The sequence below is a fragment of the Panicum hallii genome, chromosome 6 (assembly GCF_002211085.1).
Source record: "Panicum hallii strain FIL2 chromosome 6, PHallii_v3.1, whole genome shotgun sequence".
In the NCBI taxonomy this organism is placed as follows: domain Eukaryota; kingdom Viridiplantae; phylum Streptophyta; class Magnoliopsida; order Poales; family Poaceae; genus Panicum; species Panicum hallii.
The window spans coordinates 14,700,832-14,716,045 of NC_038047.1; positions in this window are offsets into that span (position 1 = coordinate 14,700,832).

Sequence of the window (15,214 nt, forward strand, 5' to 3'; positions counted from 1 at the left end):
TCACTTAATTCAGGTTTGCATTAAAGTCGATTTGCATGAGCAAGTTTAACCTCTAAACTATGCAATTAACCAAAAATCCAAATCAAACACTTTGCACAATCACAAACAATCAATACTCAAACATTAGTCGAGTTTATCACACCACTCGACTAAAACAAACAGATGCTCTAGCTTATTTTTCTTTGCAAGGCATCCTAGGTTTATGAGCACATGCAGAAAATTGTAGGCCAACGCCTACGGAAGATAGACTAATTCTCGGAAAATACAGAGAGGGCTAGCAAATCGAGGTTTAGAGCTCAAGGAGTAGAATCAGAAACGAATGTGTGAGTTTTGCGGAAGCAAGGCAAGGGAAATGATGTCCTTAGACTTGACCTTTTCTATCTAGGCTTCGTCCTACAGTCGACACGGCTCTGATACCAATTCTATCACACCCGATTTATAAGAACATAAATCGAGCAATAATATATGCGCCAGGATCAAGTCACGCATATATACAACAGAAGCATCAAGATATCACAACACGTATCTCAAAATAAAAGCGTATAAATCGTAAATGAATATCTTTATTACAACTGAATCAAGAATCAGTTCAAGGAATGTGGAAGCGTAAAATAAATACATGAAGAATAGGGCGCCACAGGGACGTCGGCTGGGAGATAACGCCTAGAAATCGTCGAGTCCGCTGATGTGGTTCTCCACGTCACCTGGTACTGAGCAGCAGTCAAAGATATCCCAGAGAGAGCAGAAGAGTAGAGAAGGCAAGTGTGACTACACAACTTATACTCAACAAGTATAACACGAATTATGAGGCTCTAAGGTTAGCTGACTCAACTGCATTAGCTTTTAATCTTGGCAAATTTTATTAAAGCTATTTACTACAAGTGGATGAATTACCATAACCCAAGTTACATAATAATTAATCAAAATTAATCATGAGACTACTGAAAACCAAGCCAATCCACCAAAGGTAAACCCCACTAATCAGACGGAGGATCTGGGCCGCTCATGACCGTGAGCACGGCTAGTATACCAGTTTTACGCTCTTGAGAGGTTGCACAACTTTACCCACAAGTCGTGAGCTACACTAGTTGTTCATCACACTTCCTTAGGTGAGATGACTAGCAAGCGCACTACGAGACCGTTACAAAGGATCATGTTAGTAAGGTGTAACCGCTAAGGTTTCTGGATCAGCGACGATGGGGCCGACCTCACGGGGGTACAAGACACACAGCACAGACCAAGCCGGAGGAGCAGGGACCATTGAAGCTTACCACCCCTCTTGCCCCGCAGGTAAGTTACTCTCAAACCAAAATGACCTAATTAGTAAGTCAAGATCATCCCATTCCAGTCTTGTGGTTGCGCGGCTGTCCCAGGTTGTCGCTCTATGAACCGGTCCTTATGGAGAGTGGCCAACCAAGCACTAAGCACCGTGCTGGCCCCCTAAATCATGTTTCTATAAAAACATCTTTTAACGAGACGTGAGCCGCTCAAGCACACAGCACAGAGGGCCACTCTCAGAATCAAGTTGCATATACCATTAATCAAATTAATTTAAAAGAACCATTAAATGTGAGAGCGCAGCACCTAGCACAACTACCAAAAGGCAACCCAAGGTATTATATAAAGGATAACAGTGGCTAGGAAATCCTTATAGGCACACAATATTACAATGCAGTATGAAATTGTATTTAAAGGTGATAGGATGTTCATGTTATACTTGCCTTCCTCAAAGTTCTCCTGCTGCTGCTCAAAGGGCTCTGAAGAGGGTGGCTCCTGGTACTCTTCCGATGGCTCAACGTCTACTCACGATCGCAACGCCAAAACATGATCCAAACATGCACAGACATGCATACAAGGGCAAAAGATAAGAAACAGTACAACAATATAGTAAAACAGCACACAAAACTAAGTTAGAACTATTCTATGTGTTACAACGATCACGTGGATACGAAAACCACTTAAAATGGAGCTAAGACGCGAAAACTAGGGTTAAAACAAGGTCCAGCGGCTTTTCTATAAGAAAACAGGAGTTCCAGGGGGTTCTGCGTAAAAACTAAGGGTCTAAACATAATTAAAGGGTAGACTTAGGGTCTAACTCACAAAAACACAGGGCATGGACTGCATGTACTAATTCTAGGAAGACCAGGGGCCTAAACCTTGAAAACAGGACCTAACTGTAATTACTTTTGAACTAGGGGTGGACTGCGGGTTAATTCCTTGAAAACACAGGGGCTCTTTAGCAAAACTGGCGGGCTGAAGCGGTATCTTTAAATCTGGGTCACTAGATCTAAATCCAACGGCTCGGATTTGATCTTTCCCGCGAAGCGATATCTACGCGTATCAGCCGTAGGATCTTGATCTAACGGATCGAGCCCCTTACTTAACTGGGTCTAATGTGGATCACCTATTCCGGATCGGACGTCTCTGATCTATCCCATGCCCCGAACCGGTATTCTTTGCTCGGGTCCGTTGGATTTTGATCTAAAGGCTACGTTTTGGGTGAGACCTGATCTAATCGTGAGCGCAGGCTACGGATCGGACGGCCCGTGGAGTTTGGGGCGTGGGCGGCGGTGATTGCTCACCGGAGACGGCTCCCGCGGCGGCGCTTCGCCGGTGTTGGCCAATCTCGGCCGTCCGGGCTCGATTCTGCGTGGGACTTGGCCGGGGAGAAAGCTCGTGACACGCCTAATCTACCTAGGGGCTCGCTTGGGCACGGCATGGCGGCGAAGTCCTGTTACGGTGGCAAACCCGTGCGCGCTCGACGGCGCTTCGTCATGATGACGTTCTGCCCACGGGGCCAGCCTACAAGCTATGACTTCTACCTTAGGAGCAAGAGGGGATTGGGGCGGTGCTCACCGAGGCACGAATTTGGCCGTGCTGCCGTGCGGGGTGCCGGCGTCGAGGTCAAGCGGCGGCGCGCACGGGGTGATCGCAGACAGGCTGCGGTAGGGCTCCTCCTGGCCTGCTGTTCCTCCAAATCGACTCGTGCGGGTCCTGCGAAGGTGTGCAGGGGGTCAGCTCGGCCCATGGCCTACCGGCGGCGAGCAATTGCTCGGGGCGGCTTGCGGCTTACCTACGGTGGCAGCTAGGGTTTGGGTGACGGCGAGGGTAAGGCGCAAAGGGTTAGGGTTCAGCTTTAAGGGGAGGGTGTTGGGGTGGTGCTTGGGGTATTGGCGTGCGGGCCGGGCGAGGGCTCACCGGGATTCTCGGGGAGGGCGTTGTGCGCCGGGGAAGAAAGGGAGAAGGGGGAGGACAGTGAAGCTGACGGGTGGGGACAGGCTGCCAGACAGAGAGAAGGGAGGCGCGCGGCTCGGGCTGGCGCTGAGGGAGCTGGGCCGGGGTGGCTGTTGGGCCGCGGGGAGAAGAGAGGAGAGGGAAAGGAAGAAGTGGGCTGCTGGTGAAAGAAAATGGGCCCGAGGGAAAAGGAAGAAAGAGGGGGAAAGGGCTTGGGCCGCGGACTAGGAGAGTTGGGCTGCCAGCTGGGCTGCTCTTCTCTTTTTCTTTTCTTCTTTTCTTTTCTTTTTCAAAACAACTCAATTCAATTTGAATTCAAATGGGATTTGAATTCAAACTCAACTATTCAAACAAACAAAATAGATGCACCAGCATGAATGCACAAATATGTTGACCCTAAAGTAAGTTTTAATTACTTGTGATATAAAATTAGTTTAAATGCAAGATAAATCTAGAAAAACCATAGAAATTTTATTTAAGCCAAAATAAATTCATTAAAATTTAGGAAATTTACATTAGGGTGTTACACCCGGCAGTTCAGAAACTTTTATATGCAATTCTGATTACATCAAGAAAGTTGCGCCATTACATTGACGAGTACAAGATTGCTGTGATTATGAATTTTCCGTTGGCAGATATTCTCCATAATGAAGATGCCACGGGGCGTATATCAAAGTGGGCAGTGGAACTGGGGGCTTTGTCTATCGACTTCAAGTCACGCACTGCAATCAAGGCTCAAACTCTAGTCGATTTTGTGGCTGAATGGAGGGAGAATCAAATTCCAACTCCAGTCGACAAGCTAGAGCATGAGACCATGTACTTTCATGGGTCTCTTAAGCTCGATGGCGGCGGTGCTGGAGTTCTATTTATTTCTCCAAAAGGTGAACAATTGAATTATGTACTCCAGATCCTTTGGGAGGTATCCAATAATAAAGCCGAGTATGAAGCACTCCTTCACGGGCTCCGTTTGGCGATATCACTAGGCATAAAGCGACTTCTTGTATATGGTGATTCACTTCTAGTCGTTCAGCAAGTCAACAAAGAGTGGGACTGCAACAAGGAGATAATGGACGCTTATGTACAAGAAGTGCTCAAGCTGGAAAACAAGTTTTCTGGCTTGGAGGTTCATCATGTGGTACGAGAGCATAATGTTGACGCGGATATACTATAAAAGCTGGGGTCTACTCGTGCAAATATTCCAGTGGGAGTCTTTGTCCAGGAGTTAAAGCAGCCATCCATCAAGTCCTCACCTCAGGTAACCACCGATGCGGGCCCTCAACAACCTGATCGGGAGGTTATGATGCTTGGTGAGGACTGGAGAGAGGCTTATATCGATTTCATCTGGGATCAAAGACTACCAGCGGGGATGGACGCAAGAAGCATAGAGGCAGCTCGTGTCATACGCAGAAGTAAGGGGTTCGTCCTAGTCGACATCAAGCTTTACCGGTGTAGTGCACGTTCAGACATTCTCATGAAGTGCGTCACGAAAGAAGACGGCTATGACATACTGCGGGAGATATATGAGGGAGTTTGCGGCAACCACGCAGCCTCAAGAACACTGGTGGGAAAAGCATACAGAGCTGGTTTCTGGTGGCCCACCGCAGTGTCCGATGCTGAGGACCTTGTGCGGAGATGCCAAAACTGCCAATTCTTTGGCAAGCAATCTCACGTCCCAACTCACAGCCTCATCACCATACCGCCATCTTGGTCATTTGCTTGTTGGAGCCTTGATATGATTGGGCCCTTCACAACAGCACCAGGCGGTCTCACCCATGTACTGGTGGCTATCGACAAGTTTACCAAGTGGATTGAGTACAAGCCGATAGCCAAGCTCACACCAGATCGAGTTGTTGATTTCATCTCCAATATCTTGCATGGCTTCGGCTTCCCGAATACCATCATCACAGACTTAGGATCAAACTTCACGACCAACCAGTTCTGGGAGTTCTGTGAAAATGTGTGCATCGAGATCAAGTATGTCTCTGTTGCACACCCAAGGGCCAATGGTCAAGTTGAAAGGGCGAACGGCATGATAATCGATGGCCTCAAGAAGCGACTCTATGAAGAAAATAGCAAGAAAGGAGGAAAGTGGATACACGAATTGCCACATGTCATCTGGGGGCTCCGGACTCCACCGTCCAAAGCCACAGGACAAACACCATTCTTCCTCGTCTACGGCTCTGAAGCTATCTTGCCAGCCGATATCATGTGGAAATCCCTGAGGGTTGAAATGTAAATGAAGGCGAGGCGGACGATGCGAGGCAGTTAGAGCTCGATTCTTTCGAAGAGGCTCGCTGCACTGCTCTTGTTCAGTTAGCTCGATACCTGCAAGGGATCCGGCGATATCACAATCGCAATGTGAGGGAATGATAGTTCAATATAGGCGATCTGGTCCTACGCCGCATCCAAGATGAGTCCGGCTTACACAAGCTTAACTCAAGGTGGGAAGGTTCGTTCGTCGTCAAGCAGGTTACAAGACTGGGGTCGTATCGACTACAACACCCCGAGGGCCAAGATGTCCCAAATTCCTGGAACATTCAGAATCTGCGTAAGTTCTACCCATGAAGAAGCACGCGTGGATAGCTGTTCTTCGGATGCCTAGGCGGCCTTTTTCTTTTGAATCAATTTGGAGGCCTGTAAATTTTTCTGTTAACAGACGAAGGCTCCAGCCACGTTCATGTTTTATAAATCAACTTCTTGCCATGAGTTGTGATGGATGGGCTTGCATGAGGAGCTATTTCGACAACATCCAGAGTTGTTGCACTCGGGTAGTTTCATTTTCCTTGCCATAAGCACGACAGTCTTGCGACAATGCTCGCGTTCTTTCCTAACTGGTTAGACCTGCTCGATCGGGATATGTCTAACTTGTTTGATGGGTTCCTACTCGGAGCCACTATGACTACTTCCAGGGTCGTTGCACCCGGGGTAGTGTCTACTACTTCGCCTTTAAATCTGGATGACAATTCAACTAAAGCACATACAAGTAGAGACATCAAATAAAAATATATATACAAGGCAACAAGTACTTGTTTTTACATTCTAATCCTGCAGTACACTTTTTACTATTTGTTCTGCTACAGGTTAGGCTTCTTGGAGGTACTCATTGAATTATTCTTCAGTGCACTCCACAGCCACTCCCTGCGCGAACATTTCTAGTTGAGCTTCCGGCCAAAAGGATTTTACAAAGGCGAGGGTGTGGCTGACACACGCGACCAGGGCTTCTACGAGGAACTTGGCGACCATCTGCGGTGCTCCGAGAAGTCACTCCAGCAAGGGCCGCTCTCCTGCTTCGCCTTCTTCTGGTGGATCCACCATGTCCACAAGCTTCTTGGCAGCTCCCCTAAGGTCCTCCAACTCCTTTTACCGCCACTCCTTCTCCTCGCCCAGCGTCTTGATCTGCTAAAGGCAGTCGGTGAACTGTTGTTCAGTATCGGCGACTACCTTCTGCAGCCTCTCGACGTCATCTGTATGGCAATACAGCATATTCTTCACGTCAGTAAGCAGCTCTTCTTTATATGTTAAGATTTTCCTAAGCTCTGCGGTGAAGATATTTTCAGAATCCAAGATAAATTTTTAAGGGAAAGTACTCGAGGGAAGAAAGGGCTTGCCTTGGTGCGCCTTCTTCTATTCTTTCAGTTGCTCCTGGTGCACCTTCTTTTGTCCCTCGAGTTGTTCCAGGAGCTTGGAGTTGGCTTTCTCAAGATTGCGCAGATCATCCTTGAGGAACCACGTCTCTCGAGTCCGCTCTTGCTTCAGCATGTCAAGTTCTCTCTGAAGATAGCAGTTCTTCATCCGCTCTTCGGATATGCATTTTTCCTTGGCAGCAAGCTCCTGGTGACCACTCACAACTACTTTCAACTTCTCGGACTTCTTTTGTGAGTGCGTGATCACGTTCTGCATAAAGGGGGAGATTAAGATAAGCAACTCGACAACGTATACAAGCAGACGAGTAATCACATCTTACCATGGCAAAATTGTACAACTCCTTGTAGGCCTTCTTGAAGGTTTTTATGTTGTTGTCCGTTAGCATTGGATCATCCACCAGATCGGTAGTGATGATGTTGTGGTACCCGGGCCCGGCCATCAGCAGATCTCCAGGACTCCTTGAGGTCCCTGCGGCTTCTTCAGAAGGTGGTTGCTGGGCACCTGCAAGTCAAGATGCATTCAGTACATAATGCCTGGGGTCTAAGCAGCTAGCCGTGGGTGGTCAGACACTTAGCTGTGCCATCTGCAGGAGCGGCATCAGGGGCCTCGACTTGTTACTCACCACCAGCTCTAGCTTCGGCTTGTTGGGGCTCGGGGGGTGGCAGGTCGGGCAGCGTCGGGACTGCCTCGGGGGCTGGCTCCTTGGGCGTGGGCTCTTCTAGGGCTGATGGCTCAGGGGCTGGGGTAGCTGTGGCTGGTTTCGGCTTGTGCCTCACGGCGCTTGCAGACCTAATGAAGCAGAATCAGTTATATCATTACACCAATCGAAAAGTATAGAATGTTCATTATGCAAAAAGATGTACACTTACAGTGAAGACCTCTTCATGACAGCTTTCTTCACCCTCATAGCCCGTGGTGTCCCAACCATGGTACTCGTTGCTGGCGGCAGGGCAACATCAGCTGGTGGCGCGGTGCCCGCCACGGCAATGGTAACTGATCCTGTTGCAGAAGCTGCTGGATCCGTTCCCATCTCTTGGCGCTCTGGCTTGGGTGGAGAAGCGGGTGGACTACAAACGGATAATGTCAGCGTGCAACAATACTGATGTATGACAACAAGGCAGCATATTCATACCTAGAGGACTCAACTTCTTGCGCTTTCCGTTTGCGCACTATCCGACGACCCTGCGGGACCGAGGGCAGAGTTTCGGCCAACTCCACAGATGGTCCGGGGGACTTGTCCCTTCTCGCCTCCCCTTCGGCTTTCCTTTCCGCTAGGGGGCTCCCACCTTCAGTGGACTCGCTGCCGGGCAGGGCCTCGGCTACTCAAGCCCTCTTCGCTTTGGCTGCGGCGCTGGGGAGGAGGTAGTCCGGTCGAGGGATGTCGGGTTGTAGAGGGTAGCTTCAGTACAACTCTGTGAGTCCCTGTAAAAGATTTTCAGTTAGCAGTGGTAGAACAGCAGAGTTTGCTCTCAAAAGTAGTTGAATACTCACCAGTTTTGGAGGATTCCGTGCGGAAAACAATCTCGGGACGTAGGGGACGATGTTCACATCCAACAGCACTCGCTTGACTCGGATGAGTGCGGCTTCGTCCGTCAGCTCCTCTGCGCACATGCGAGATGGATCTTCAGCGCCCATGTACTCGAATCCAAGTATATGGCATTGCTGGATTGGCTGGACTCGACGCTTGAAGAAGGAAAACATTACTGATGCGCCGGTCACTCCCATTTCCTTCTGAGCTGCTATGGTGTCTAGCAACTCATTGACTTGATCCATGTCCCCCTTGGGAAGTTTGATATTCCACTCCGGCCTTGCAACAGGTGGTTTATTTGACTTTTCTGGGAGTTGGGGGGCATGATTTTCGATGTAGAACCAATAATTTTTCCACCCAGGAATGTTGGAGGGAAATTTGTATGAAAGGTACTTATCGCCGGCTTGTTGTCTAAGTTGGATGCCGGCGCCCCCTACAACAGATGGATTTTTGGAGGTGGGTTGTGGTTTTACTCGGAAAAGGAAGCGGAAAAGATCCCAATGGGGTTCGATTCCGAGGAAGGCTTCACAGAAATGGATAAAGATTGTGATATGGAAAATGGAATTCAGGTTGAGATGATGGAGCTCAAGCCCGTAGTAGTAAAGAAAACCCCGGAAAAAAGAGCAAGAGGGGAGGGCCAAACCCCATTCAGCAAAATGGTAAAATATGATGATTTCGTCCACATTTTCCATGGGGATTGGATCACAAAACGAGGGGCGCCAGTTGACAAGACTCTTCTCTTGGAGCAATCCCTCGGAAACAAGTTTTTGGACGTCATTGTTGGAGCACTTACTATGAGTCCATTCCCCGGCCGGCGGCTGCGCCTCTTTCTTCTTCTCGTCCTTCTCAGGTCTCTTGGGCGCCATTTCCAGATTCGCTCGCCACGAGTTGCTCGGGGGGCTGCGGGGAAAGGGGCGGGGAGATTTTGGTTGGATTGGGGCTCTCCAAGAGGGTGAAGGCGGAGTACGGCTCTATTTGGGGCATTTTGGCAGTTCTTGGCGGATGGCAGATTGGAAGCACAATTTTCACTCAGCGTTGCCACAGGGTTAAATAACTAAGCAGTTGGGGGAAGGTTTACTGTTTTGAAGTTGAAGAGTCATTTCAGGGAATATTCGAAAGATGAGGGATCATTTGGTGGATTGTTTAGATAAAATATTCAATTAATCATTTTTTGGGGTTAACTATCCCAAAAAAAGGGGTTTTTCGAATTCCAGATCTAATTTCCATCATTTGTACCATCACACCAGTTATTTATTTAGGGATATTTTTTCACTGCATGCCACAACTTTTGGAACCTTAATTCCAAACTTGAGAGATTTGGATTCAAGGCTCGAGGGCTGCAGGATACGTGGCATTGACTACTTATTTTTTCGAATTTATTTGAAAACGTAAGTAAAGAAGATTCAAGACTAATGCGGCCCTCAGCCTGATTCTTCGATTCAACCTAAGGGTCGGGGGCTACTCCATATGGAGTGCGATTTTTCAATCGCACACCACACCAAAGGAATAATTTGGGGCATGAGCACCTCATAGCTTCGATGCAGCCAAGTGAGTACTCGAAGAAGAACTTCAAGACGGAGCTTTGCAAGAAGCCGAAGACTACTTCGAAAGTACTCGAGAAGCCTGCAGTACTCAGCTACGAAGAGCTCGGGGGCTTGTCAGACCCGGGGCCACGGGGCTATGCACATAATGTAGTTTAAACAGGGTTAAGAGATAAAGCCTGTCTAATCTCTTATTTAAGTTGTTTTCTACTCGTTTGAGTAGGAGATAGAGCTAGTCGATTCAGAGGGAATCTACTCAAGATATATTCTGGTATGATTCCTTGGCTAGTGTCGGTTAGGATTTATGTAACCCTGACCTCCCGGATATATAAGGGGGGCAGGGACCCCCTCAAAACAGATCATTCTACACTCAAGGCAATACAAACCATCACACAGGACGTAGGGTATTACGCACCTCGCGGCCTGAACCTGTCTATGTTTTGTGTTCGTTGCACCTTCGAGTTCCTGATCTCGGCGTCTCCTCACCTAAACTTACCACCTTGGGTATACCCCTCGGTGGGCAGCCGGTAAAACACCAACAGTGAGGGCTCCAGCTCCATTGCCCACTTGGAGATGTGCCCGGTAGCGTCCCGATTATGGAGGACATCCGCCAATGGGAAGTCGGAGACCACCAGGATATTGTATGCATCGAAGTAGTGGCGAAGCTTCCTGGAAGTGATGAGTATACCGTAAAGTATTTTCTGAATCGTTGGGTAACGAACCTTAGATTCAGAGAGGACTTCGCTGATAAAGTAGAATGGTCGCTACACCCCGAAGGTGTGGCCTTGTTCCTGTCGTTCCACCACCATTGCCGTACTGATGACGTGAGTAGTCGCGACGATGTAGAGTAGCAGGTTCTCACCTGGTTGGGGAGACATCAGGATGGGTGGTGACTGCAAATGGTGCTTGAGATCTTACAGCGCCTGGTTTGCCTCCTCGGTCCACTTGAACTTGTCGTGGAGCTTGTCCAATTTGAAGAAGGGTAGTCCCCTTTCTCCAAGTCGGGAGATGAATCAATTCAATGTTGCCATGTAGCCTATGAGCTTCTGGACATCCTTGATCGTTCTTGGAGCGTCCATGGCTGTGATGGCGTTGATCTTCTCTGTGTTTGCTTCAATTCCTCGGTGACTAACAATGAACCCGAGTAGTTTTCCTTATGGCACACCAAAGATGCACTTCGTCGGGTTAAGCTTCCATCGAAACCGTCGCAAGCTGTTGAAAGTCTCCTCGAGATCAGTGATGAACTCATCGTGGGATCTGGTCTTGATGACCACGTCATCCACGTAAGCTTCAATGTTGCAGTATAGCTGGTCCGCAAGGTACAATTGGATGGCCCGTTGATAGGTGGCTCCTGCATTCTTCAACCCAAATGACATTGTAGTGTATGCGTATGCTCCAAAGGGGGTGATGAACACCGTGTTGATCTGATCTTCCTCTTTGAGAGCTATCTGATGGTAGCCCAAGTAGTAGTCAAGGAAGGAGAGCAAGACGCAACCAGCCATAGAGTCGATGACTTGGTCGATGCGTGGGAGCGCGAAGGGGTCCTTCGGGCAGTGTTTATTGAGATCAGTATAATCCACACACATCCTCGATTCTTTATTGTTCTTTTTCAAGACTAGTACAGGGTTAGCTAACCACTCGAGATGGTACACTTATTTAATAAAACTAGCCGCGAGTAGTTTTGCTAGCTCTTTCTTGATGGCCTCCCTCTTGTCGGGGGCGAAGCGTCGTAGTCGTTGCTTCTTCGGAGTGGATTTAGGGTCAACTTTTAGGAAATGCTCAATCAACTCCTTGGGCACCCTTGGCATATCCGCTGGTTTCCACCTGAATATGTCTCGGTTAGCCTTAAGGAAGTTGATGAGCGTGCTTTCCTATTTGTCACCTAAGCCGCCCCCGATCAAAGCAGTCTTGGACGGGTCGCCCTCTTGCAGCTGGATGGCATTGATGCCGACGTCACTAGGGTTGGTTTTAACCCTCGACTGGCTGGGACACTGGTCAGAGATCTCCATCTCTATGTTAATCAGCTTCAGCGCGGCCGTGAGTACTTCTGCAGGCAGCTCTGGCATGCGTGATGTCATGGCGTACTCGATCGCCTCCTGGTCGCAATCATACAACTTCTTCAGGTCACCACGGAGTGTGAGTATGCCTGTCTTGCCTGGTATTTTTAGTAGCAGGTGGATATAGTGAGGCACGACCATGAATTTGGCTAGTGCCGATCTGCCAAGGATGGCATGGTATGATGAGTCAAAATCCACCACCTTGAACTTGATGTACTCGGTGTGATAGTTGGCTTTCATCCCAAAGGTGACTGGCAGGACCACTGACCCGAGTGGTGTAGCCGCGTTACCTGGGACTATGCTGTAGAACGGAGCTTTGCTGGGCGTGAGCATCTTGGAGATGTCCATTCCCATCTTCTTCAGAGTACTCGCGAAAAGCAAGTTGAGGCCGCTCCCGCCGTTGATGAGTACACGGGTGAGCTGTGAGCCTGCCATGATAGGGTCTAGGATGAGCGGGAATTTTCCCAGCTCAGAGAAGCTGGTCCATTGATCGTCCCTGGAAAAGGAGATTGGGACCTCACTGTATCTCAGAGGCCTTGTCGTGCCCGGCTCCACAGAGAGTATTTGACGCAGGGTTAACTTTGGCGCGCGCTTGAAGAAGAATCCGCCGTCTCCGCTGAAGATGACATTGATGACGTTCTTGGGATCCTGGAAGTCTTGAGCCCCTAACTTGTCACCTCCTTCATCATCCTCCTGGTTCTTTCACTTTCCTCCCTCAGGAAGGGGTGGTGCATTGAGTAACTTGTGGATGGTGAAGCACTAGAAGAGCGTGTGTCTCAACTTCGGGTGTATCGGGCACTATTTGTGCATGACTTGCTCGTATTGTGCTTGGTTGTTCCCTGACGTCTTGCCACACGGATTGCGCTCAACGGCCGTGACTTCTTGGTCTGGCTTGCGCTTTCGGGTGTTCCCCAAGTGGTTCCGCTAGCTTTTGTCGAAGTGGTCGTTGCCACTAGCTTGCTAGTCGTGGTTGCACTTGGGGAAGCGGTCATTCTCCTCGTCCTCCTGGTCAGCCCATTGTTCCATCATGTCACACAGCTCCATAGCAGTAGTCGAGCGATTGCGCCCGAAGTCGTGGTACGTGTGCTTCGAGAAGAGCCCGTTCTGGAAGCAGCGGATGATGTCTTCATCGGTGATGTTGGCGATGGTGGCGTGCGTCTCAAAGAAACACCGTGTGTAGGACCTTAGGGTCTTGTTCATCTCTTGCTTCACCTGGAACAAGTCGTGGTGAGTGCCAGCCCTGATCATGGATCCCTGGAGGTTGTTGATGAAGGCCCACTTGAGGTCTTCCCATGAGTCGATGGAGTTTGGCTTGAGGATTTCAAGCCACGTGAGGGGTGTGGACTCCAGAGCCACCGGAAAGTAGAGCGCTTTGGTGGAGTTGGATCCCCCTAAAACTTCAATGGCAATGGAGTAGCATTGAATCTACTAGCGCGGGTCCTGCTTACCATCGTACTTAGGGATTCTGACTGGTTTGAAGTCCTTTGGATAGGACTTATCTGTGATGCTGGCATTGAAGCCAGGGAAGCGGTCGCTGTCGTCATCGTCGTAGTGCCTGCCGGTACGGTCCCTTCTCCTCGCTTCAATAACAAGCCGCGCATCACGGCCTTCATTGATCTTTTGCCTAAGGTCAATCGTGGGAGCGTCGTGAAGATTGGCCTCGAGTGGATCTTCACCTTGATGCCTTGCCCCATACTGGTTGCGATTGGATTGTTGTACTTCTTGTTCATTGTTGCCACGCGCGGATGGGTGGCCCTCGTTGCGCTGGCGGTTGTTGTTCCTCGCGCTCCCGAGGCCTCCTCCAGGGGTGCGACAGACCAGCGCGGTATCACCATGGCGCTCAGACCTCGAGGGCTGATTCTGAGTGGAAGACACTGGATGTTGCCTATCGAGTTACACGAGCGCGCGCTGGGTCAAGTACTACAGGATTGGGTGGGAGTTGTTGAGCTAGGAGTGCTGCTTCTACGATGGCACCAATCTACGTACGGTACTCATGATCCGCGACTGCTACAAAAGCATTGTTAAGATCCCTTGGTTCACGGGCGCGATTCTGCGCGTTGTGCCTGCGTTGAGCGCACTTGGCATTCTTTACCCGCCGGATCCTCCGGTGCTCCTCGTCTTCATCTTGGGGAGCATCCTCTATAGGCTCATTGGCTGAGACATCCGCGAGTTGTTCATTGTCGTACTGGGGGTCTAGCTCGTCGTCCTCCACGTTGTGAAGGGAGGCCATGCAGACTTGATGATCCGGAGAGTGGTTAGCCATGAGGCTGTACTCAAATAGCTCTGTGCTACTTTCTCCTTCTTCCGCAATGGGAGAGAGGGGTCTACCCTCCTGGAAGGGTAGTTCCTGCATGAAGGCCACAAGGCAGGATTCATAATCGAGTAGTTTGGAGGGCTCAAAGCCCTTCCAGTACATGAAATGCCCTTGTGGCGTTGATGTAATGGTTAAGCCCAGAATGCTGCCCGAAAAAGATTCGGTGTGGCCGTCGGGTTGTGAGTGGTTTTCAAGGGCGGGGGCCGCCCGGCGAGCGGTGGCTCCCTCATCTCCGAGTCCTTCTTGGGACCGGTTTGAAGGTGTAGTACTGCGTGGGGAGTACTCTTTGTTGGAGTCCGAGTGGATGTCAAAAATGGGGGGGGCGGCAAGCGGTGGCACCCACGTCCTTGATCTTGAGCAGCAGATCCAAATCCTCCTCCAAGTCGGAGAGGGATTTAGATCGTGTGGTCTTTTTAGATCGGTTTGAATCCGACCCAACTAGATCTGGTGCATCACGAGTGGAGGTCGCATTGAAAACGGACATCGTTTTGATCTGCTGGGCCACATCGGGAAACAACGGATCATCGAGGTTGTCGATGAACTTGTCGAGATCGTTGCTTGGAGTTGATGAAGAGGCCTCCGGCTCCATGGAGTTGGCTAGGTGGCTGTTGAAGCCACCCAAACTGTTGGCAACGCAGATCCATGAGCCGAAGATGAAAGTTGTGCCCTTGTCAAGCACAGAGCTGGTGAAGTTGAAGGATGCCATCGAATTCTCCGGTGGATGCTCGATGAACTCCCCTAACTAGCACGCCAGTTATCCGTGTTTTACCGCCATGCCCACCGAGGGATACCCCTGAGGTGGTGAGTTTGTAGGTAGGGTGCCGCCGAGATCACAAACTCAAAGGTGCAAAGGAACGCAAGGTTTTAGACAGGTTCGGGCTGCTGAGAGCATAAT